Source organism: Lutra lutra, chromosome 13 (assembly GCF_902655055.1).
Source record: "Lutra lutra chromosome 13, mLutLut1.2, whole genome shotgun sequence".
NCBI lineage: Eukaryota > Metazoa > Chordata > Mammalia > Carnivora > Mustelidae > Lutra > Lutra lutra.
This window is the reverse complement of record NC_062290.1, coordinates 81,528,556-81,552,193: the sequence shown is the minus strand read 5'-3', so window position 1 is coordinate 81,552,193 and position 23,638 is coordinate 81,528,556. Positions and strand designations below refer to the sequence as shown.

Sequence of the window (23,638 nt, the reverse complement as noted above, 5' to 3'; positions counted from 1 at the left end):
TGAAATTCCACGTTCAGGAAGCCCAGAGGGAGGCTGAGGGGGGACTCTGGGTCTCTGACCTGCAAGGTGAGATGGGTCAGACTTAATGTCATTTGACTCTTCAAGCTGCAAGGGAATCTTGGCAGTTACCTGTGTGACCTTGACATCAAGGCAGATTCTCAGTAAATGTCTGTGTTTGGGAATGGACCTTGAGTAGTGTCTTAGACCTGGGACCTCAGAAACACCTTAATTCTGGACAACGACGGGCTTTGGCTTGCTTCCACAATTTCCATTCTACTTGCTATCCCACCTTCCCCTTATTGCATTAAGCAGAACTCGTGCTCTTCCTGGGCCGCCCCCTCTCCATTTGTGGCTTGCAGAAGTTGTCTGCTCTTAGGCCTTTCAAAAATGCATTTAAACATGACCCCCTCTCCGTGGTAGCTCCTTCTCCTGAGCTGCAGGTGGGGAGGGCAGGCCCACACCCTCGGGCTGGCCCTCGCTCAGCCAGGCCCTATCTAGCTGTCCAGCACTTAGAGACCCTTGCAGAGTCAGCGCTAACCCACCCCATGAGCAGGAAACACACACTTCAGCATTTAGCGTGAGGCTGCTAATGTGCCTGGAGGTAATTATTTAGAGAACCCAGGACAGGAGTTGGGGGTGGGGATAGCACGGGGGCCACTAGCCTGGGTTCACAGAGACTTGTTGCCTTTTGATGAGCTCAGCGGTGAGAACACAGCATGCCTTGCCCAGGAGTCTTGCCCAGAGCCTTGTGTAGGGCCGGCAGGTGGGAGGAGTCCAGAAAGGCCCCCAGGGTGGGTGTGAAGGTAGAGGACCCCTGGTCTCGCAGTGGGGGGAGTAGCAGGGAAAGTCCTGGGTCACTAGGGAGGCTGACCTGGGAGAGGACAGGGAGTGGCTTTAATGTGCTCCCAGGAGACAGCTATGACTGCATTTACTAGTCTAGTTAAGCCCAGAGAGGACAGCAGATGTTGAGTATTTGGGGGCCGTGGCCATAACAGGCAATATCCTGGTTGCCACTCTTCCTTTGCTTTAACCTGTCCTCCCCAAAACCTGCAAGTGCTCCCTCAAGCACCATGTGAATCTGTCAGCCCCACAGACGGCCTCCAGTGCCGGCAGGATAAAGACTCCTTAATTGGACATCAGTGCTCTTCAGGCTCTAACCCAGGTTCTCCCACACCTAATTTCCTGCCACATTCCCTGAGCGGCAGGATCCTGACCCCCCTGTGGGCTTCACCTGCCCTGGATACTGTCACCTGCACGGCAGGCCCTTTCCTCCCTTTTGTGTCTGGGAAATGCCTCCTCCTCCTCAAACCTCATCCACTTGGCTGAGTCCCTCCTCCCCTACTCTCAGTGCTCCTTGGACACATGTGGGTGCTGTGTCGTTTTTGCATTTGCCTTTCCTGTCCAGCCCCAGCTCCTGCAACCTCCTTGACCTCAGTGCATTCCTACATACAATGGGAACCGGATTAGCTATCCTTCACCTAGGGTATAACCATTAGAGGGTCCAGCTAGAGCCCCACAGAGAGTAGGGATTTGCTGCCTTTTCTCAAGAGAAAGGTCTGTGGCATGCCCTTTTCTGGAACTTTGTTCCTGGCTCAGTGCTGGGCATCTCCATCAGAACCCCTGGGGTATGTCCTTGCCTCTGAGTGATTGGCCAAAGACAGGGTGCTCACCTTCCCTGCTGCACCCCGCCCTGCCCCAGGTCCCTCCTATAACTCCCAGGGCCCTCAGATCATCTCCAAGCTCCTGGACTGTCCCTTGAGGGCTCCTGTGTCTGTCACGGTCTCTCCAGCTTTCCAAAGTCTGGCCATTGCTTCTTTCACTTCTGCAACTGGCTCAGATGCACCCTTAGCTCAGGGCTTGGCTCCTTTTGTTTTCTCTTCTCAAACCAGCCTCCATGTCCCTGCTCTGCCTCCAGCAGGAGTGGACACCCATGTGTGGGCTGGCTCATGCCTCCAGTGTCACTCTTGGTCTCAGCCTCCTACCCCAGGCCCGGGGGATGGGGTGTGGTGGCTTCCAGGCAGCTCAGGGACTCAGGTTGAGCCCTGAGTCCCACTGCTTGGGTTTGAACCCCTGCCATTCTGCTTATGAGTTGACCCCCCTCTGAGCCTCAGTTTCCTTATCCATAAAATTGATCTATGTTGGTAGGGGTGACTTGAGAACTCAAGAAACCACACTCAGCTGTTGCGTGTATCGGCCCATGATGGCTAAAGGGTGCATTTGCCTTTAAGGCCAGAAATGCTTCCTCGAAGATGTGTGGGTAAATATTCCTTCCCTAAATATTTGATTTAAAGAGCTTGACTTGGAGGACAACATAAAATAAAGCTGCAGCTTTTTGCCATGTATTATTAATAGTCGTAAATGGGTGAAGGCGTGGGCTCTCTGTCCAATGATGCCTTTTCTCAGAGCAGTGGGGCTTTAACTAGGTCCCACTTATTGAAAAGCGGGCTGTAAGGGGGGGGGGTTATGAAATCTCTCTCCAGGTAGAATGATAACAACGTGGCACGGGCATCTTGCCACATGGGCCAGAAGAAGGATGGCTTGTGGGACCAGGAGATGGACCAGGAGATGGCAGGGAGAAATAGAGTTCCTTCATTCATTCACTCATTTATTCACCTGTTCACGTCTTAGGACAGTTTGGTCCCCACATTTAGTCCTTTCTGCCTCTCCAATCCTTTCCTCCATCCTTCCCTTCCTTCTTCCCTCCTTCCCTTCCTCTCCCCCACCTCCACTCCCTTCCTTTCTTCCTTCCATAAAACCAGCAATGGAGGTAAGGAATATTATCTCTGTTGTGTGTAGATGACAAAGATGCACTTCAGAACAGTGACATTTTTGCTGCCTTCACATAATGGGGAGGAGATAGATGGGGACTTTGAACTCTGCTGAGGACCATGGTCCACCTGAAGGCAGGAGTCATGTCTGGTTCATCCTTGTCTCCCCAGCTCCTGGCTCAGAACTCCCAGCCGGTCCTTCTTTGGCAGCTGGGGGAAGAGAGTTTGCCGGCTTGACCTCTCTGTTCATTTTGATGAACAGACAGTGGTAGATCCTGTCCTCAAGATAGGGAGGGATACAGAAGCACTGGACATGGATCTCACCCCAGAGAGTTCACCCTCTAGTGGGAAAGCCAGATGGCACCTTGTATGAAATTTGGGGGCTGGTGGCCACACACCAGCCTGTCCAGAGACACGACAGGCTGGAGAAAACAGCACTTGCAGGTGATACAGTGGAGGGAAGCTCCGCTCGGTGCGCTGATGGTCCTGCCCGTGTGCAGGGAGGTATCCCCCCTTCCCCAAGATCAAATTGATAACAACAGGTTCGTTCACGGCACCTGATTTATCTGCCAAGCAGATTCTCCCCTGTGCGACCACTTTGCTGGAGCTGTCACCCCCGATTCAAAGATAAGACAAATGCCCTCTCTAGATTTCATGTACCAGTAGGAGAATGAAATCATAACTCACTTTAGGAGCCAGTGATACATATTTATACTCTGACTGGTGCGTGTCTGGAAGAGCTCTTAACTTCGTGCGTTCCCTGGCTGTGGACGGGCATCAATTTTCTCTCCAGTTTGCTAACAGGGCTGCCATTCAAGTCAGATTTACTGTCACATGACTGATCGTGCACGGACGGTTCATCACGGGAACATTTGCCTAATTTGCCCCATCCGAATTGTTCCCTGCAACGCTGATGCCTGATACGGCTCCGTAAATGACATTTCTTTTCTGTTGGAAAAAAATCTTTCTGCCCTCCCCCCCAACCTCTTCTTGTGTGCTCCCCATCTTCTTACTTAATGGAAGCAGCGAATGTCAAGACTATCTATAACTCCACAGAAGGAAGTCAACATCTAAGGGCAAACAAAAACCCACGGAAACTGTCCTTGGCCCACACGGCATTGGCCCATTCTTGGGAAAGGGGCTCATTTCTTGTTACACTTTTTTTCTGCAGAGCTTTCAAAGTTCTTTCTACTCTCTCCTCCAAGGTATTCACTTTTCCCTTGTAAGCCCCTCCTCTGTGCCAGACCCCGAGATAGGAGCCTCCATGCATTGTCTACTTGAACTGTGGTGGGCAAGGATAATTGTCCCCATGGAAGTTCGGTGACATCAAAACTTGCCACAAGGGTTGCAGTCCCCTGGATCTCTCTGAGTCCAGGAACATTCCTTATGCCTTCGTGATTAACTTCTAGACTTCCCAGGGTCAAGGAAGCCTTTAAGTTGTCTGTGTAGGGGCGCCTGGGTGGCTCAGTGGGTTAAAGCCTCTGCCTTTGGCTCAGGTCATGATCTCAGGGTCCTGGGATTGAGCCCTGCATCGGGCTCTCTGCTCGGCAGGGAGCCTGCTTCCTCCTCTCTCTCTGCCTGCCTCTCTTCCTACTTGTGATCTGTCTGTAAAATAAATAAATAAAATCTTAAAAAAAAAAATAAATTGTCTGTGTAGATTGTGGGGATATGCTGTGGAGACTCAATCCCAACCCTCTCGGACACATCAGATACCTCAAGGGTAGCCCGGGCTCAGTGTATGCAGAGTGCCTTGACCAGCACCTTTAATCCTAACAGCTCCCCGAAGAGGAATGTGGGAATTTGGGGCTGCCTCTCACTCAGCTCCGTGGGCTTAAATTCTGCTGTTGCCACCACAGGCCGATCTCCAGATACAGTCCTCTTCTGAGGGACTGGAGATTAGGACTTCAACACATGATTTTTTGGGAGGACACAATTCAACCTGTAACAATGATTGACCTTAAAAAACCTCTAATTGGACAGGTACCCCTCATTCAGAATAGGAAGTATCAATTTTATAAAGCTGACGATTCTCTTTGAATTTGCTTATAAATTCAATGTGTTAACAGTAACAAAGTAATGGTAGGTAACGACAAAATTACTTGATGGTTCGTATGAAAATCCAAGCATGGGAAAAACAGTAAAAATCTGAAAATGGGGAGCAGGGAACAACCCTATGAGATATTAGAACACATTTGCTCTATGGTAACAATGAAAATAATACAATACTGGATGTAGATAGAGAGCGCAGAAGCAGATTAAAAAATGTGAAAGGATTTTGTGTTTAGTAGGATGGCATTTAATTCAGAATGGTAAAGATGGATAGATGGTATTGGGTCTTCTGGCTGGTTGTTTGTGGTTGGGATGGGGCAAGCAACATTCCTACTTCACTCATTATACTGAAATAAATAGCAATTTAAGGAAGATCTAAATGTAAATTATGAAACCACAGAGTCCACAGAAACCTTCTAGAGTCCTAGAAGTAAGTGTGGGTGAAATTAAGAGAACATCGAGTGACAAGGTTTCCTCTAACCAACACATAAAACCATGAAGGCAAGAAAGATAGAAAAACCCATTACCTATAATTTAAAAATATTTCTGTATGGCAAGAAGGCATAAATAATGGAAAAGGCAAATGACAAACTGATAAAAATATTTGTGACACATGACAGAACACTTCTTCATTAATAAAAGTACTTAGAAATTCTAATGGAGGAGCCAAAGAGAAAAATGGGCAAAAGTTATAAACAGGCCCTTTCCAGAATAAAAGAATATTAATATCTGAAAAGATGCTCAACCTCATTCATAATTTCAGAAACAAAATCTAAAATGAAAGTGAATTTGTTCTTTATGTATTGCAGATGGCCCCTATTAAAAAAGAATGGGGACCAGGACACTGACACGTTCGTTGGTGGTCGTATGATGGTACATTGATTTGGTGGAGAGTTTAGCAATATTCAACACACCCAGCAATTCTGTTTGTAGGTGTATACTAGAAATTATCTCAATTTCGTGCCCAGCTCGGTGGTGATTACGATGTAGTCGGCGAGCCCGTTGCTTGCCTTCTTCATCTCTAAAATGGGAAGAACACAGCCTGGTTTGCCCCAACATGACAGCTGCGCTTCTCAGAAACCTCATGTTCTCAAAACTTGCATTTTAGAAGCTTTTTGTTTTGTTTTGTTTTGTTTTGTTTTTCATAAGGGAGTCGGGCCAACACATTTAAAACTCACACTTAGTGATTTTCTTGTAGGGGAGGGGCGTTCTTATAAATAGCTCTCGAGATTACTGTCAGGGTGCCTCGAATAACAATTTGGTTGATTAACACTGATAAAATGAAATCCAAACAACACACCGTGTCACATCAAAACCAATGAGTTTGGAATGATCAAAATAGAGGACAGCCACCAACTTGGGCCAAAGGACAGTGGAAATGATTTCCAGGCCACCTACTCAAAGTAGGTTTCCTTGGCTCAGTTTGTCCTGGGACGGGATGAGCCGAGGGGGTTGGTGTTGTCACGTGTGTCCCCTCAGTAAATGTCGGCTCTGGATTCCATCTGTGTTGAGAGCATTTGTGCAGGAGGAGAAATGTCCCCGATCTTGCAGCACGAAGGTGCCTTTAGGCTGTGCTGCCGAAGGTCTAGGACTTGTTTCAGAGCCCAGGGTGTAGGCAGCACACGGCACATGCTCTAATTCTTCTCATTCAGCGTCTCCACCCCAGCTTCCTCAAGGGCCGAACCACTCTAGTCCTTCTGTTTCCCAGTTTGGAAAATACCTTCAAGGAACTTGGAGTCTGGATGGAAGTGGGCATGCGTATCACTTACCATCATGCCCCGCCCCCGCCCCTTGCCCCGCCCCCTTACCATCACGCCCCGCCCCCGCCCTTGCCCCGCCCCCTTACCATCATGCCCCGCCCCCTTACCATCATGCCCCGCCCCCTCCCCTCCCTTCGCCCCCTCCATGCGTTTCCTACTGGAAGCAAGAGAGTGGTGGGGAAAGAGAAAGGGGGAATTAGTTCTGCCGGCGTGGGGTGGGGAGAGTGGTTCACCTCTGACTGTCACGGAAAGGTGATGTTCAGGGCAGAGGCCGTGAGTGACCTGACTTCCCTTCACACGGAGCAGACACCTGTGGTTTCTGTTCTGACTTTAGGGGCTCCCAGGAGAGGGGCGCAGATGGAAAGACCACCCGCGCAGGAAAAGCAAGTGAGACAACGTAATTCATAGACCTGGCGCAAGGCAGGTGTGCAGAGACGCCAGCCCCTGGGGTCAAAGGCTCATTTCTGGGGCCAGCCTTTCCCTGGTGCATTGAATGAATTAAACCGAGTCCCCGAGGTAGTGGCTGAAATTTCTGTCTCCTGTGAATCTGGCTTGGTTTTCAGCTTCATTGGATTTTAATCAAAGGCCATTCGGAGAAGTGGTTACGACCCTGGGGGACTGGCTGAGGAGTAAAATGGCCAAAGGGAGAGGGCAGGCTAGATCCCCTGAGGATGCAGAAAACCAGCATAGTTTAACCACAGGAGCAGGCCAACGCTACTCAGGAATGTCCAGTCCTCCCCGGCCTGGGGGCCCTGCGGCTTTGCACTGGCCCTGGGAGCTGGAAGAGGTTTAGCGATCAGACTGGGCCTTGGCCTAGGGACTCCCCTGGACTGGGCCTCTCATCTGGAGACACCCTCAGTCTGAGCCCAGGCAGGCTCACCTTGGAAAATTAGATTCTCTCCTCTTCCCACACTCCACCAAAGGGGCTGTCTCTGGGGCTCCCAGGTCAATGAGGAGATTGGAGTTCCAGTAGAAAACATCCTCCAGGCACTGGTCCTAATAACCCTGCCATTTACTGGGAGCCTGCCCTGTGCCAGGCACATTCCCACTGAATATTGTGATGCCCATTTTAAAGATGCGGAAACAGATCCAGCATGGTGAAGAGGCTTGCCAGACTCCACACAGCAAGCAGCTAGGGAAGCTGTATGCTAAAAAGTTAATTTCATCTCTAAATATTTCAGATGGTATTTCTAAAAGATAAGGACTCAGGCACCTGGGTGGCTCAGTCAGTTAAGTGTCTGTCTTTGGCTCAGGTCATGATTCCAGCATCCTGGGATCAAGCCCTGCATCAGGCTCCCTGCTCAGCCGGGAGTCTGTTTCCTCACTCTTCCCTCTGCAACTCCCTCTGCTTGTGCTCTCTCACTCTCTCTGTCAAATAAATGAAATCTTAAAAAAAAAAAAAAGACAAGGACTTTACAAAACAAATATTATCCCACCTAAACAAAATTAACAAGAATTCTTTAAAATATCAAATACGTACTGTGTCCACATTCCGAATGTTTGGGGTCCATTATCAAAGGAACAAGACTGAGACAAAGTGAAAGTTATGCAAAGCCTTATTCTATGCATTAGAAGTTAGACTGACCGGCCAGGGGAACGAGACTGAGACAAAATGAAAGTTATTCTATGCCAAGCATTAGAAGTCAGACTGACAGGGGCGCCTGGGTGGCTCAGTGGGTTAAAGCCTCTGCTTTCAGCTCGGGTTGTGATCCCAGGGTCCTGGGATCGAGCCCCACATCGGGTTCCATGCTCAGCAGGGAGCCTGTTTCCCTCTCTCTCTCTGCCTGCCTCTCTGCCTACTTGTGATCTCTGTCAAATAAATAAATAAAATATTAAAAAAAAAAAAAAAAAAGAAGTCAGACTGACCGGCCAGGGCTGCCTCTGAAGAGAGTGACCCCCTCCTGATCTCACAGGCTGGTTTTATAGGGCATAACCGCAGACACAAGGTACGTGGCTTCTATTGTTAAGGCCTTTACTCCCAGAATCGATACCCGGAACCATACCAGGAACTAAGGGGGCGTTTATTCCTGGAATTAAGTCCGCAGATGTAAGCAACAATATGGCAATATGGAGTTGCTCTGGCTAAGCAGGCCCTAATAGTTAAACAGGTTTTAACATTAAATTGGCCCTAACACCCCCACCCGTGGCTCGGTGCCAGTTTGAGGTTTGTATTGGGACTATACATTGTGATAGGTGATGCGTTGCCTCACTTTATTTCAATCTATAGGTCCCCTCTCCATCTCTTTTCTCACTTTGTAATATTTTTTGGATGTAACCAGGTAATTAGTCCTGTGAAATTTCCCACAGTCAAGATTTTACTGATCCAAAGCAGAAATTTGAACCCAGATGTGTTTCCAGAATGTATGGGCTTTCCAGGACAGTGGCTCTACCTTTTATAGTATCTTTTCTCTGTGGCAGCCAGTCATTCCCAACACACAATCGATCATAACACTCATCTGCTTGAAATCCACCATCTCAGGGTAAAATCCACCATCCCTTGGAGCTAAGGCTCCAGAGGACCTGGTGCTGGGCTGCTTCTCTGATCTTGAAAATTCTTCCTGATTGTTGTGGTTTGGCCACGTTGGCTCTCTCCCTGTGGTTAGAATGCTCAGAGCACAAGGCAGGTTTAGATTTCCCCTTGGTTCATCCAGACAGCAGGTTCCACCTGGACACTTGCTCTGGGTACACGGAGCGACCATAACCAGCTTCCTGCCCATCCCCCGACTGAACAGGCTCCTCGCCCACCTCTGCAGCCCCAGGAGCTTCCATAGGTGACCTGAGAGGGAACCCAGGGTCCAGGAAACTTTGCCACCCAAATGGCCCCTTCTCCCTCCCTCAGTGGGCACAACCCTGCCCTCCCAGCTAGTCCAGACTATGCAGAGTCTGGCGTTGGTCCCTGCTTTGAGCTTCCTCTCCAGGATGTTTGATTCCTGGGTGCCCACAAGTTGCTACTTTGCTCTGAAAATTACTCACTCAGCTCAATCTGTAGGGTCTGGCATGGAAGGTACCCCCATCCCTCAACACACTTGGCCTTTATTTCAACCTATAGATTCTCCTATCCCATCTCTCGTTTCCCTCATTGCGATATCTGGTGGATGAAACCAGGTAATTAGTTCCATCAAATTTCTCACAGTCTGAATTTTGCTGATCTGAAGCAGAAACTTGAACCCGTTGCTGCCACACGCAGCTCTCAGAGGTCTCCACCCTTCATGAGGTGGCTCCAGGCTGACCCTTCTTAGCCCTGCCTCCATCCCCTGCCCCAGTCTTGGGGAGCATTTTGTGTTCTCCTCCAAATCACACCCTGAGCCAGCCTGGGGTGTCTCTGATAGAACATGGCTCCCAGCCAGTCTGCCTTGAGCTTTCAGAACAGCCTCCATCCTGAGTCCTCCACATCTTTGTGGACACTGAAATTTTAAGTTTCTCATCTCTCCACTCGGCCCAGGGTGTTATGAGCCTCTGCTCATTCATTCATTCATTCATTCATTCCTCAGAAACATAGACCAGGCCCTTCTCTGCCCTGGGCAGGATGCTGGGCTTTGGGACTGGTGAGCCAGATGGATGGTGGGCAGCTGCAGGTGCTCAGGCTGTCTGAGGAGAGATGAGCCCCACACAGTGTGATGGGTGCTACAGTATGGGGACGGACAGACAAGAGGCTCTGGGAGTGTAGGGCCAGGGGTCAGGGAAGGCTTCCCAGAGGAAAGGCACCTAGGATGAGTTTTGGCGGGTGATTAGGGTTTGACTGGCTCTATAGGTTTGCCAGGGCAACCATAACATGTTCCTCGAATGGCGCAGCTTCAACAACACCAGTTTATTGGCTCAGAGCTCTGGGGGCCACAAGCCCCAAATCAAGGCATCAGCAGGGTTGGTCCCCTCTGGGGGCTGTGAGAGAGAGTCTGCTTGATGCCTCTTCCCGATGCTGGTGGTTTGTGGGCAGTCTTTGGAGTTCCTTGGCTTCTAGAAGCATCACCTTGATCCCTACCCTCGTCCTCACATGGTGTTCTCCTGTTTATGTGTCTGTTTCCAAACTTCTCCTTTTATAAGAGCCCACGTTGAGGACCTCATTTAGACTTGACCACTTCCGTGAGACCCTATCTCCAAATAAGTTCACGTTCACAGGTACTGAAGGGTAGGACTTCATAGCATGAATTTTGAGGGGACACAGATGAATCTGTAACATCAGGGGAAAGCGGTGAGGGGGAGGGGGGGAAGGATGGGGGTTCCAGGTGTGTGTGGGGTGTAATATGTGCAAATTCTGGAGGCAAGAGAGCACCATGAGTCCAGGGAAATGAAAGTTGTTGGGTCTGACTGGGTGGGTTTGGGGTCAGATGGCGGAGGCCAGAGGTGAGGCTGCAGAGGTTGGTTGGGGTCAGATCTGGGAGAATCTCAAAGACTTGGAACCTGCAGCTTGTCCTGGGAGCCATGAAGAATTTTACACAGGGTGTGGCAGGGTCAGAACTCTCTGCAGATGGATTTCAGAGAGGGGGGTTGAGCAGGGCTTCCCAGTGGGTTGGCCGGAGAGGTGTGAGCACAAGGGAAGCTTCAGGATGGTGTCCTGGTTTCTGTTTCATCTGGGTGCTGGGGGCCCCACCTGTGGTTGAGGCCTCAGGAGGAGCCTGACATGGAGGACCCCAGGCTCAGACCCCCTTTGTGGTAACAGAACAGCAGAGAGCCAGTTACTTGCTGGGAACTGGGGAGGTCATTCTGTTAAGACTGGGAGCAGCAGGGACAGAGTGCCTTATCTCAGTGCAAGAAGATGGAAGGTGTGGTCTGAAAGACTCATTTGACAATGGATCCTAACTGGCTCCTATCCCCTGTCTTTTATGGCATGGTGTAACAGAACGTGGCCCACACTTGAAGCCTGGCATTCAGGATCCCCCAGGGTCTGCTCCAGATCTTGCCAGCTGCAAGCTGTCCCTGCTCACCTTGTGATGAGCAGAACAACCCACTGTCCCACCTCCATCCCAAGTAGCTTAGCCACTCCGTCTCTTCTAAATGTTCTCCTAGCTTTGCGTGATGTTCTCCTCTCCTTCCAGCTCCGCTTGTATATCTTTTATCTCCCCTAATTATATTATGAGCTTCTTTTTTTTTTTAAAGATTTTATTTATTTATTTGACAGACAGAGATCACAAGCAGGCAGAGAGGCAGGCAAAGAGAGAGAGGAGGAGGCAGGCTCCCTGCCGAGCAGAGAGCCCGATGCGGGGCTCGATCCCAGGACCTAGAGATCATGACCTGAGCCAAAGGCAGTGGCCCAACCCACTGAGCCACCCAGGCGCCCCTATTATGAGCTTCTTGATGTCAGGCAAAAACATTGGACTCACCAATGTCATCCCAGTGCCTGCACATAATAAGGAAGGAAAGAAACAGACATTTATTGAACACCCATTAAACACTGATCAGTATATCACAGGCTTCAAGAGTAAATTCACAGTTAATCCTTACTGCCTTTCAGGGTTGGTCTTTGAAGTCAGCCTACAGGTGAGAACACAGGCTCAAAGAGAGGGAAGTGCCTTGATCAAGTGACTTGGTAAACTTGTCAGGGCTCTGAAGTGTGTGCCCTTTCTACTCCAGACAACTGGATACATGCTTGTTGAGTGAATGAATGAATGAAGCGAAGAATGAATGAATGAATGAATGAATGAATGAAAAGTGGGAGGGATGGGCTCTCTCATTTTAGGACTGGAAAGGGTGCAAGGAATGAGGGTAGAAATTGTCCAGTAAATGAAGGAGGTGATGAGCTGGGTGTGGAAGGTCATCCTGAGTTCCGTAATCACAGCCCCTTGGAGAGTGGCTGGAGGAGCAGGAGGGCTCTGGGCTTCACTGAAGGTGACCTTGGGCAAGTCACTCCCATGGGGAAGGAGAAGACTGGACTATCCTCCATCTGCAGACCTTCTCTTGGTCACACTGATGGTGGTCCCCAGGGACTCCCATGGTGTCTGGCCATTTGCTGGCCTCCCCAGAGCTCATAACAGAGGGTAAGGAGTGGGTCAGGGAAGTGGCCCTCGCTTCTCTCCAGCAGGGCCCAGATCACCTCAGCAGTTGACTTGTTCAGAGTGGGTGAGACCTTTTCATTCCAATCAGGGCTGGCACGTGATGGGCAGTCATTTCAAAAGGAGCTCAGCTCTCCAATCTGCCTCGCTTCTGCCAAGCTAAGAGAGGGATTCATTTGTTCTCTCTGTGGAGAGAACAAAGGTGAGGGAGCAGAGGGTATTAGATTCAATTATAAATCGAGGCTCTTGGAGTCCATTCTCAGGTGTGGAAATGCTGACTCTTTCCCCCTGACTCCTCTGCTTTCAAGCCTCAAAGATGTCCAGGCTCCCAGCAGGCTCCTTGGGTCCGCCCCAGCTACCTTTTCCATGCATGCTGCTCCCTTCTCAAAGGGTGAATTAGCCCATGGGTCTGTGATTTTGCCTGCAATATCTCCATTCTCCTTTCCTAAAATAATCACAATGTTCTCATTCATTCTCTTTCTGTCTTTCCTTTTTTCTCTCAAATGTATTGATGATGGCACCTCTGATGGGCTGGGGATGCAGCTTCCTGAGAGAAGAGGGACCTCAGTTTATACCCCTACTTCTGTTTCGGATTCCCTGAGCAACTTTACTGTGCTAAGCTGGTCTCAAACATGGGAAAGAGATCAACTCACCAAATTCTGTTGGTTAATATTTTGCTGAGGATTTCCGCCTCTGGGTTCATGAGAGAAATTAGTCTGTAATTTTCTGCTAATTTATTTTTCAGGTTTTGGTATCAAGATAATGCTGGCTTTATAAAATAAAATGGTTTGAGAAGAGTTTCAGTCTCTGGGAGAGTTTGTGTAAAATGGCATTTTTCCTTAAGCACTGGGTAGAATTCCTTTAAGAAGCCTCTTGGGCAGGCTTGGAGGTTTTCTTTGGGGAAAGTTTCCATGGTGAATTCTTTTTTTTTTCCTTTTTTTTTTTTTTTTTGGTTTAGCTCTTGGACAGTAGTCAGATTATTTGTCCTCTTGTCAATTTTAGTAGACTATGTTTTCCTAGGATTTGTCCATTTCAATTATATTTTCAACTTACTGGCAAAAAGTTGCTGCTAATATCTTCTTATATTTTGAATCTCTATGGGACCCTGCAGTGACCTTCTCCTTGTCATGACTGATACTGGGTATTGGTTATCAGCGCCTTCTCTTAATCCTCAGTTGGTTTTGCCAGGCACTTATCAATATTATTAGTATTGGAAGAATCAACTTTTGGCTTTGTTCATCAACTCTATTGTGCTGTTTTCTCTTTCACTGATTTTTGCCCATTATTTCCTTTCTCCTACTTCCTTCTGTTTTATTTTGTTGTCTTTTCTACCTTCTTGAGATGGAAGCTTAGATCTTTGGCTTTTCAGCTATCTTCTCTCCTTGTTTATGCAATTGAGGCTAACATTTTGCCTCTGCACACAGTTTTAGCTGCAGCTCTGTTAGTTTTGAAATGTTGTATGTTCATTATCATTCAGTTGAAAGTACTTTCTAATTTCCAGTGTTATTTCTACTTTGACACAAGAGTTATTTAAAACATGCATTTCTTTACCTTTTTATTTTTTATTTTATTTTTTATTTTATTATTATTTGTTTTTAGCAATCTCTTGTTTTGGTGTTAATTTGTAGCTTACTTTCACTTTTTTTTTTTCCTGCAGGATTTCAATTCTTGAAATTTGATGAGATTTGTCTTGTATATATAGACCAGCATATGGTTAATTCTGGTAAAGTAAAGAATCAGCCTCAGGGTTTGTTGATGAACTCCATTGTGCTTTGCTCACTTTTGCTATCTGCTTCTCCCTTTATCTTGATCTCACATCACTTAATTCTCAGAGAAGCTCATCCAGGGTCCTTTTAAAGTCTCCCTTTTCAGATAAAGGAACTATAGAGTCATAGTATGTTGGTTAAGGGCAGAGTTTGAATCATGACTCCATTGGTTATTGGCTGTTTGACCTTGAGAAAGCTGCTTAACCTTTATGTGTCTTAATTTCTCCATTTGTGAACTGGTGATAATAATGGCATCCACCATACAGGGTGGCAGTGAATAAATGAGCTAAAATTTGTAAAGTGCTTAGAAGGGTGTCTGTCATATGGTAAATGCTACAAACATGTTTCTTAAAGAAGTAAATAAGTCGGGGTCTGAGAGGGAAGATTTCCTGACTAAACTGGCACAGCTAATGCCACACAGCAGATTAGTGGAAAAGTTAGAAGTCACACCCAGGTCTGTGTGACTTGAGATGTACTTCTGTCATTGCATCATGCTGCTTCCCAAACTTGACCCCAAATCAATGACTGGTTCAGGGGGAGCAAGTAGGTATCTTTTTATTTGTCTTTGAGAATGGCCTTGGGTTTCAGTAGGATCCTGAGCTCAGTGTAAGTGTGTGCTATGATTGATGGCATGGGGTGAAGAGGGAGGCACAAGTGACAGGTATGTACCATCCCTGATCTAAGCCAAGGGCCACCTCTTCCTGAAGGTATTTTTAATTACTAATTTTAATTACACAGTGAGCTGTCTGTTCTTTGAAGCTTTTTGAGTCTTGACATCATCACTAAACCTGGAGTTTGACTCCAGACTCTCTTAAGTTTGACTTCATGGGGCATAGCTCCTCGGGATTTCTGTGCAGGTGGGAAGACCTTGAACAAGGCTGGAGCTCTTATGACTATCTGTACCTGCTGTGGGGGCATTATTATTGTTCCTCTGACCTGATGAGCTCTGGAGGCATAGAATTTCTCTTTGGCTGAACATGTGGAATTTCTTTCTTTACAAATATTTGAAGGCAGAGACCGTACCTTGTTCTTCTCTGTGTCTGTATAGGTCTTAGCATCAATCTGGCCACCAATGTAAACTTAACAAATTTCATTGAATTGACTTGGCTTTTATTTTGATGGATGTAATATGTGAAGTTGTTTTCCCAGAATATCCAAGTGAGTTTATCTGAAGTCAGGACAAAACTGATGTCTCCATGTTAAGACTCAGGAGACAACAGTTATGCCTCAGACTTGGTTTCATGGGAGGGAGAAGAGAAGGTAGCATTTAATTAGCAATTTCTTCTTATTTGACAGATAGCTTTTTTTTTTTTTTTAAGATTTTATTTATTTGAGCAAGAGTGAGAGCGAGAGAGCTCAAGCAGGGACAGGGGCAGAGGGAGAGGGAAGGACTTTATCCCAGGACCCTGGGATCATGGACTGGGTTGACTGAGCCATCCAGGCTCTCCTAATTAGCAATTTCTATAGCAACAGGAATTTAGCAAAAAAGTGTTAGATACTATATATAGTAGCTAATTTAACTCTCAGAAACCCTCCACTGTCATTTTATGAGGCAATTATGTGAGACTCAGAGAGGTTGAATGACTTGCTTGATGTTATACAGCCAATAAGTAGCAGGACTGGGATCTAACCCCAGGTCAGCATGACTCCAGAACAGATGGTCTTTCCATTATACCATTCTGCCTCAGGTTATCCATCTATCCACCCATCTGTCTGTCTGTCTGTTCATGCATCCATCCTTCATCCATCCATCCATCCCTCCATCCATCCATCCATCCTTCCATGAAACAAATATTTTTTGAGTACTTACCATGTACCAAGTAGGCAAGCTCCATGCTCTCATGAGGTAATACAGATAAAAGACAATCAAAGAAATAAATAAATAAGCTGCATATCACCTGGTGAATCAATGCCACTAAGGCCTCAGGGAATGCAGCACTGAGAAGTAAGTTCAGCTGGAGTCAGGACACCCGGGTGTTAGTCCTGCTCTGCACTGACTCATGGGCTGACCTTGGGCAAAGCACCTCACCTCTTGGGTCTCTGTTTCTCATTAGTGAAACAACAGTTTGGACTAGAAATATGACCTTGAGAGTCCCTGCTGCCCATGATTCTATAATTCCAAGTCCTTAAAAAGTTCTGCTCTCTCATTTCTTTCTTCATAAATAACACTATATGAAATTGCCACAAAAAGCCCCAAACAGGTGCCCAAGGAGCTGCAGAAGCAGATTCCTGGTGTCTGAAATTCAAGGACTTTGTCACTTTGAGTCTGAAGACAATTTACCTGGATTCTGACCTATTTCCGTTTGCCTCAGTGGTTGTAAGTTTCTCAGTCCCAAATGGTGTGCGTGTGGTGAGCCCAGAGCTACTTCCTGGGAACGAGGTGGGGATTATTTATCAAATCAAGCCCTGCTGTGGAAGCAGACTCTGTGTTTACACCATTCATGCATTCAGCAAATATTGTTCCTTTCACAGACAAGGACAAAAGTAAACTTCACCCTGAAAGGTCTGCATTACCACAGGTTTTCAATTCCAGAGACTCTCGAAAGCCTCCTGATACCCCTTTCTCCATATTCATGCGTCTCAACTTGGACCTAAGATTTACCACTGTTGACCATTTCTTGGTCAACAACAATGAAAGAAAAAATTCAGATTGCAGAAGTAATGCATTCCCAATGTTGAAAATACAGCAAAGGATAAATAAGAAAAACAACAACCCGTAATCCCACCACCCACAGATAAACACCATTAACATTTTATCGTATTTCCTTCCAGTCTTTTTATGCTTTTCAAAGTAGCTGAAATCATACTTTATAACCTTTTTCTATCTTGCTCTTTTACTTAATGTTATATCATTAAGCATTTTTTCCATGTCGTTAAGAACACTTCATAAGCATCATTTGTAATGGTGGCACGATATTCCATCTTGTGGAGGCAGTTCAATTTACTTAGCCATTCCCCCAAACCCAACATTTAAGCTTTTTTACCCATAATATTTTACTTTTATGAATGATACCGTGATGAGTATATTTTGTACATAAATCTTCGTCCACACATCAGATAATTTTTCTAGGATAGACACCGAGATCTAAAACTTACTAGTCAACTGGGTTTCCAGAAATTTTATACTCCATTTTTACTTTTTTCAGGAGTCTGTGAGGATGTTCAATGACCCACCTCCCTTCACCAGCATAGACTATTATCATTAGGAAGAAACTTTGTGAATTGGATAGATGAAAAGAGTATTCATTATTATTTTGGCTTGCATCTCTTTGTTTAGTAGCATGGGCAAGTAAATAGTATAACGTTTCTTAACTACTTGCAATTATTTACTCTTTCTGGAATTGTCTGTTTATATTTGATCATCTCCTTCTTTCTAGGTGGCTTTTTTCTCTTTGGACTTTTGTCCACAGACATGGTTTCCCCAAATGAACAACAAACAAGAAGAACTTAAGAGCAAATAAGCCTTAAATTGAAACACATTGTCCTCTGTTGTTCCCTATGAAAAAGATGCTTTGGCAATCTGCTGTGTAACAAACTACTCCAAAACTTAGTGACTTAAAGCAACCATGTTATTTCGTGCATGATTTTTGGGTCATCAATTTGGGAAAAGCTCAGTTGGACAGTCATTGCACAATGTGGCATCTGCAGGTGCCCTGGTGGGGATGGCTGGAAGCCTGGGCTCAGCTGGAACCATTGATGATCAATAGCCTGCATGTGTCCTCTCTAGCATGGTGGCTTCAGGGAAGTTAGGCTTCTTTCAAGGACATCCAGAATTCCCAGGGAGAATAGTGGAGAATAATGGAATTCCCAGGGAGAGTAGTCTCAGATACAAGAAGTAGAAACTGCTAGTTTCTTAAAGCCAGGACCTGAAAACTGGCACAGCATAACTTCTGTTGTATTCTGTTGGCCAAAGCAGCCACCAAGCATGCCCAGGTAAAAGAAGAGGGTATACAGGTCACTTCTTCATTGGAGGAGGGTCAGGGATTAGTAACCATCTTTCATCTGGTACAAAAGAGTATCTCTATATTCCATGATTAAGTTACTATGGATTCAGAGGATGGAAGAAGGTAGGGAATAAATGAATGAATGAGGAGATATTGAGAAGATAGACAATTTGCAGAATGCCACACAGCAGATCCTAGGTGAGCCCAGACTTTCCTCAAGGATTATTATTGCTAGTATTTAGCTCTAGAAACATTCCTACTTCCAGGGAAGGGCCTTATCTTCCTAATATGTGTGGAAACCAGTACTACATGGAATGACACGAAAGATCCAGAATGGAGTCACATTGTAGTCATCCCTCTTCACTCACATGCCTGAAATGACGATGTTGTCAGAGGACAGGTGTGGGGGAAGTGAATTAAAACATCTTGGTCTCAGAGTCAACAACATTGGGTAGTAGATTACATATGCTAATATGCATAATTTTCAAATCCTTATCTTTCTTTCACAGACAAGTGACCTGGAGTTATTAGCAGAGCTTATAATGTCAAGTATTAGAGGCTGAGATTATGTGACATAACATATTACTCTTCTCCTGAGAATTTAGCCATTTTCCCAACACAGAGAGCTTGGCCCAATAAATACTGGGGTGAGGATTGCCTTGGATTTTGTAATATGACAGAAAGGATTTCTTTGAGTCATTTTAGTGACTTATTTTATACCAATAAATGTCATTATACAACCTAATACCTCCCATCAATTCCCCAGCATAATCAGAATGCAAAACTTCTCATTCACTCATCCATCCATCCATCCATCCATCCATCCATCATCTAATGGGCACCTTCCATACTTCTGATATGTGTGGAGATACAGTGGTGAGTTAGAGAGACATTATCTCAGTACTCACTGAATTGCCTACAACACAGCTGCAGGAAGAAAGGGGTAGGGAAGATAGATTTATTGAGTGCCAACTCTGTGGCCCGGGTGGTGCATGATCTGCTTTTGTCCTCACACCTGAGATCCAGGGATTAATACTTAGCCTTTAGAGGAAAGGAAGCTGAGAGTCAGAGAGAGAAGTAATGCTGAAGGTCATGCAGCTGGTCAGTGGTAGAGCTGGGTTGGGAACCTTGGTCTCTCTGACTCAGAGCCAATGCCATAGGAGTGACAGGAGAGGGACACCTATGGCTATCCAGCTTCATAAGCCTTTGTGGTTTCTCATTGCTTCAAACCTAGAGCTACCAGGTAACTCAGTTGGAAAAACTTGCTCTCACGGGCGTCTTCTGAAGGCAAAGTGGAGCATGACAGACAAAACATCCTGGTTTGGGACCCAGGAGGCCTGAGGTTCTCACCTTGGCACTATGTGACCATGTCAAGTCCATTTGCATTTAGGCATGTGTGACAACTATGAAATGCTATCCTGGGACTGGGGGGTTCAAAGTGGGTGGGGTGAGTGGATGGTGGAAGCAAGAGCAGATTCCTGTCACGGACCTTGAGTCGAATTCCATTAGACTCTACCTGTGTATGGCAGTGGTGTCAGGGAGGCTGGGTCTAGTCCTCTGAGGTGGAAGGGGTTGGCCACAGCCCGGGGGGGGTGGTGTCAGGGTCACAGCCATGCATGCCAGACCCCTGTGGAGGGAGATGGGCCCAAGGAATGGTCACTGGACAGTGAGATGCTCAGACTAGAGTATGAGTTAGCTCATTTGACCACGAGCTGCTCAGTGGCAATTGTGTTTAATATACTCCGAAAAGCAGATATGGAGTCTTTTGTGCTTACAGAGGAGGAGGAGACCTGAATTTAATAATAATGTGATGAAACCGGCCTGATAAACTTCAGCTTGAGAGAAAGCCACAGGAGTCTCTGAGACTGTAAAGCAGGGGATGGGGCTTTCTAGTTTGGGGACTGGAGAAAGGCTCAGGTCAGACAGGTTTGAAATGCAGAGTTTCCCCTCCTTTCCCTCCAACTCTCTGGCTTCATCCTTTGTCTTGAATGAGGCTCATACATTGCCATGAGGTATTTGGTGTGGGTTTTCCTTGCTTTTTCTCTTTGCTCCCCTCAGCCCTTTTAATTAGAATTTTTTTTTACCTTTTATTAAACTGCAGGACATTTATCTTCATTAACTCTCTCAAATATTGTCTTCATTTTCATTTCTCTCTTTCTGGATCTCCTATCTAGATGTTAGGACTTCTACCTCCATCTTGATTTTTTTCCTCCCTCCCCCATCCCCTTATCAACTACCCTTATCCTTCCTTCCTTCCTCCCTCCCTCCCTTCCTTCCTCCCTCCCTTTCCTCTTTCCTTCCTTCCTTCCTTCCTTCCTTCCTTCCTTCCTTCCTTCCTTTCCTCCTTCCTTCCTTCCCTATACACATGGCCTGACCGTAGCCCATATCCCTGGAGAAAAATAAGTTTTTTCTCTTTCCTTCCTTCCTTCCTTCCTTTTTTGAGATATAATTGACATACAACATTGTGCAAGTGTAAGGTGTACAATATGTTGGTTTGATAATTTATATATTGCAATATGGTTACCACCTAAGTGTTGGGTAACATCTCTATCATGTCACATAGTTATTTCTTTTTTGTGGTGAGACCAAGTAAAATCTGCTCTCTTAGCAAGTTTGAAGTGTGTAATTCACTATTGTTGACTATAATCACTATGCTGCGCATTGTCTGTCCAGAACTTATTTATCTCCTAGTTGCAAGTTTGTGTCTTAAATAGCTCCCCACTTTAGATAGCTTTTCATCTAGCAGTTTTCTAAACATACTTCATCCTTTCCCACTTTTCTGCCCTTGGTCACACCTGTCCTGGCAAACATCTACTTAACTTTGCAGCTCAGCTCAAGTGCCCCTTTCTCCTATATCAAGTCTCCTCTGACCTTCCTGATAATAATCCTAGTAACTAATGGGTCTTAAGCTCTTGCTCTGGGGCTAGGCCTTGTGTAAACACTTTTCATGCATTTCCTATTTATTTCCTATCACAATCCTGTCACAGAGAGGTTAAGTGGCTTGCAGAAGGTGACTCAGTGTGTCAGTGATGGTGAGGAGATTCGATCAGGCACTGGATGCCAGAAGCCATCAGTAGATCATCTGAGCACTTGATCTACTGTCTTCTGCTTTTCCAGCTCTCTATCCTGACAGTACCCCTTTGGGTTATTTGTCATTTGTTTCTATCACTGTCTGTAGCTGGGCCTGGGTGTCTCTCTCTTCACAGCCCAGCATTAAGTCCTGGCTTGGAGAAGATGAAGGAATGGATGGCAAAGTCTGTGTGTGCCACTCCTGCAAGATGCTTTTTAAGGATCAGCACTGAGCAGAGTGCTTTACACATAATAGGAACCAACCAACCAGCCAAGCAAGCAAGCAAGCAACCAACCAACTGGCCAGTAAACAAATGAATTAAAGAACCAACCAAACAATCAATCAACCAACCAACCAACCAACCAACCAACCAACCAACCAACCAACCAACCAATTGGCCAAACAATGAACCAAACAACCAACCAACCAGCTACATTACCTGCCCCAGAAGAAAACTGAGGAAAATGTCATTTCCTTGCTAGAGTTTATTTGTTGTGCTTGAGCATTCATTAATTTGACAAACATTTATTCAGTACCTACTATGAGCAATGTCTGTTTGACTTGGTCTTGCAGATTTCTGACAAGAGTTTTACCTCTGTTTTGTGTTATTATCCCCTGGGGCAAACAGGTATTCTATGCCCTGAGGGGTAAACAGGTGTCAGGTGTTTGATGAAGGATGATGTAAGAGTCTGGGAAAGTAGCTCTCAGACCATCTATCTTTGATTCAGAAACAAGGGAAACAAAAGCTCTGGATTCTCCAACTTTATGAACAAAAGATGAGGTATTCATGAGCAAATAGCAGAACAAAGTAAGCATAATACAAAATTAATAAGACAGAGCTTTTAGAGCAAAGTAAAGGAATTAATAATAAACTACTATTTACTACTGAGATTTCAACTCCCTCCCTCCTCAAAAAAAAAGAAAAAAATAAAAAAGAACCTATTTGATGACCATGCTATGTCAGTTTGGTATTATTTCGGAGTTGTCTGTGTTACTAAAACCAGATTCTCTTTAGTTTATGCTGTCTTTTTGTCTACTGATGTTTTTTGATAATTTTTTGGCCCAAGATGGAGGCATAGTCCTTAAATAAAACATGGTCTGATTTACTGAGGGATCAAGAGTTTCTTTGTCCCTCTGCTTCACCTATTTATTTTCATAGCCACGTTAACACAGCCTCATGCTGACCTGTTGCTCTTAATTGGGAAGCCTGAGTAGAAAGCAATGGGGACTACTATTGGTTGCCTATCCAATCACGCTCTTTTCTTTCTTGCTGATTGAATTCTGATTTTGGTGAAGGGCAATGTGCCCAACCTCTGGAGATAAATCAGGATCGCCCCCCACCCCAATGACGTAGATACTATTCTTCTTGGCAAATGTCATGAACATGAGACACAAGGGGGAAGTCTGTTGGGGAAGTTCAGGCAAAATTTTCCTGTCTGGAGAGAGAGATGGAGGAGGAGAAAGCCCATTCCCCACTTTGGTCCTCCTTTCCAGGAATGGGAGCTATTTTAGCCCTTTTAAGAACTGACCAGAAAGGGACGCCTGGGTGGCTCAGTTGGTTGAGCAGCTGACTTCGGCTCAGGTCATGATCCCAGCATCCTGGGATCAAGTCCCACATCGGGCTCCTTGCTCATCAGGGAGCCTGCTTCTCCCTCTGCCTCTGCCTGCCATTCTGTCTGCTTGTGTTTGCTCTCTCTCCCTCTTTCTCTCTCTCTGACAAATAAATAAATAAAATCTTAAAAAAAAAATTAAAAAAAAAAAGAAAAAGAACTGACCAGAAGGCCCCATGTGGCCCAGAGAGGCTGAACAAGTGTGCAGATGCCACTGAACTGCTGAATAAGCCAATTCTGGGCACAGACCCAGGCTCCCTGTCATGTGAGATGATTCCATATCTTTATTACTCAAGAACTTCTTTATTGGCCTGTTCTGTTACTTAAGTGATCTGCCCATTGGTACAACTGGTACAAGGACTGCACCCTGATTTCTCCTGCCACATGTGTACTGCACAGGACAGAACTCAGGCACACATGTATCAGATTTTTCCTTTTGACCCTCTATAGTATCTGGTTAGAATGAAAGACATTACTGCCTCTGTTAACAGAGGAGGAAGCAGGCTCAGAGACTGATGTCTTTTACCACATGCAATTATCATGCCATATGCTCTGGGTTGCTGAGACCCTCTCAGTAGCATGGAAAATAGAAAGTAATCTGACTTGTGCTTACCTGCAAGCTATGACACTGTCTTTTTAGGAGACCTTGGCTTTAGACAGAAGTCTTAGGAGCTGTGATGGTTA

At 45.9% G+C, this 23,638-nt stretch overlaps 1 long non-coding RNA gene across 1 annotated transcript in view; it reads left to right on the top strand.

The window, feature by feature from the left end:
- Nucleotides 1-22,887, top strand: part of LOC125083623 (uncharacterized) — a 29,119-nt gene extending 6,232 nt beyond the window's left edge. The window contains exon 3 of the long non-coding RNA XR_007122325.1: nucleotides 22,839-22,887. This is a non-coding gene — a long non-coding RNA (uncharacterized LOC125083623). The remainder of the gene's footprint in view (nucleotides 1-22,838) is intronic.
- The last annotated feature ends 751 nt before the right edge of the window (nucleotides 22,888-23,638 follow it).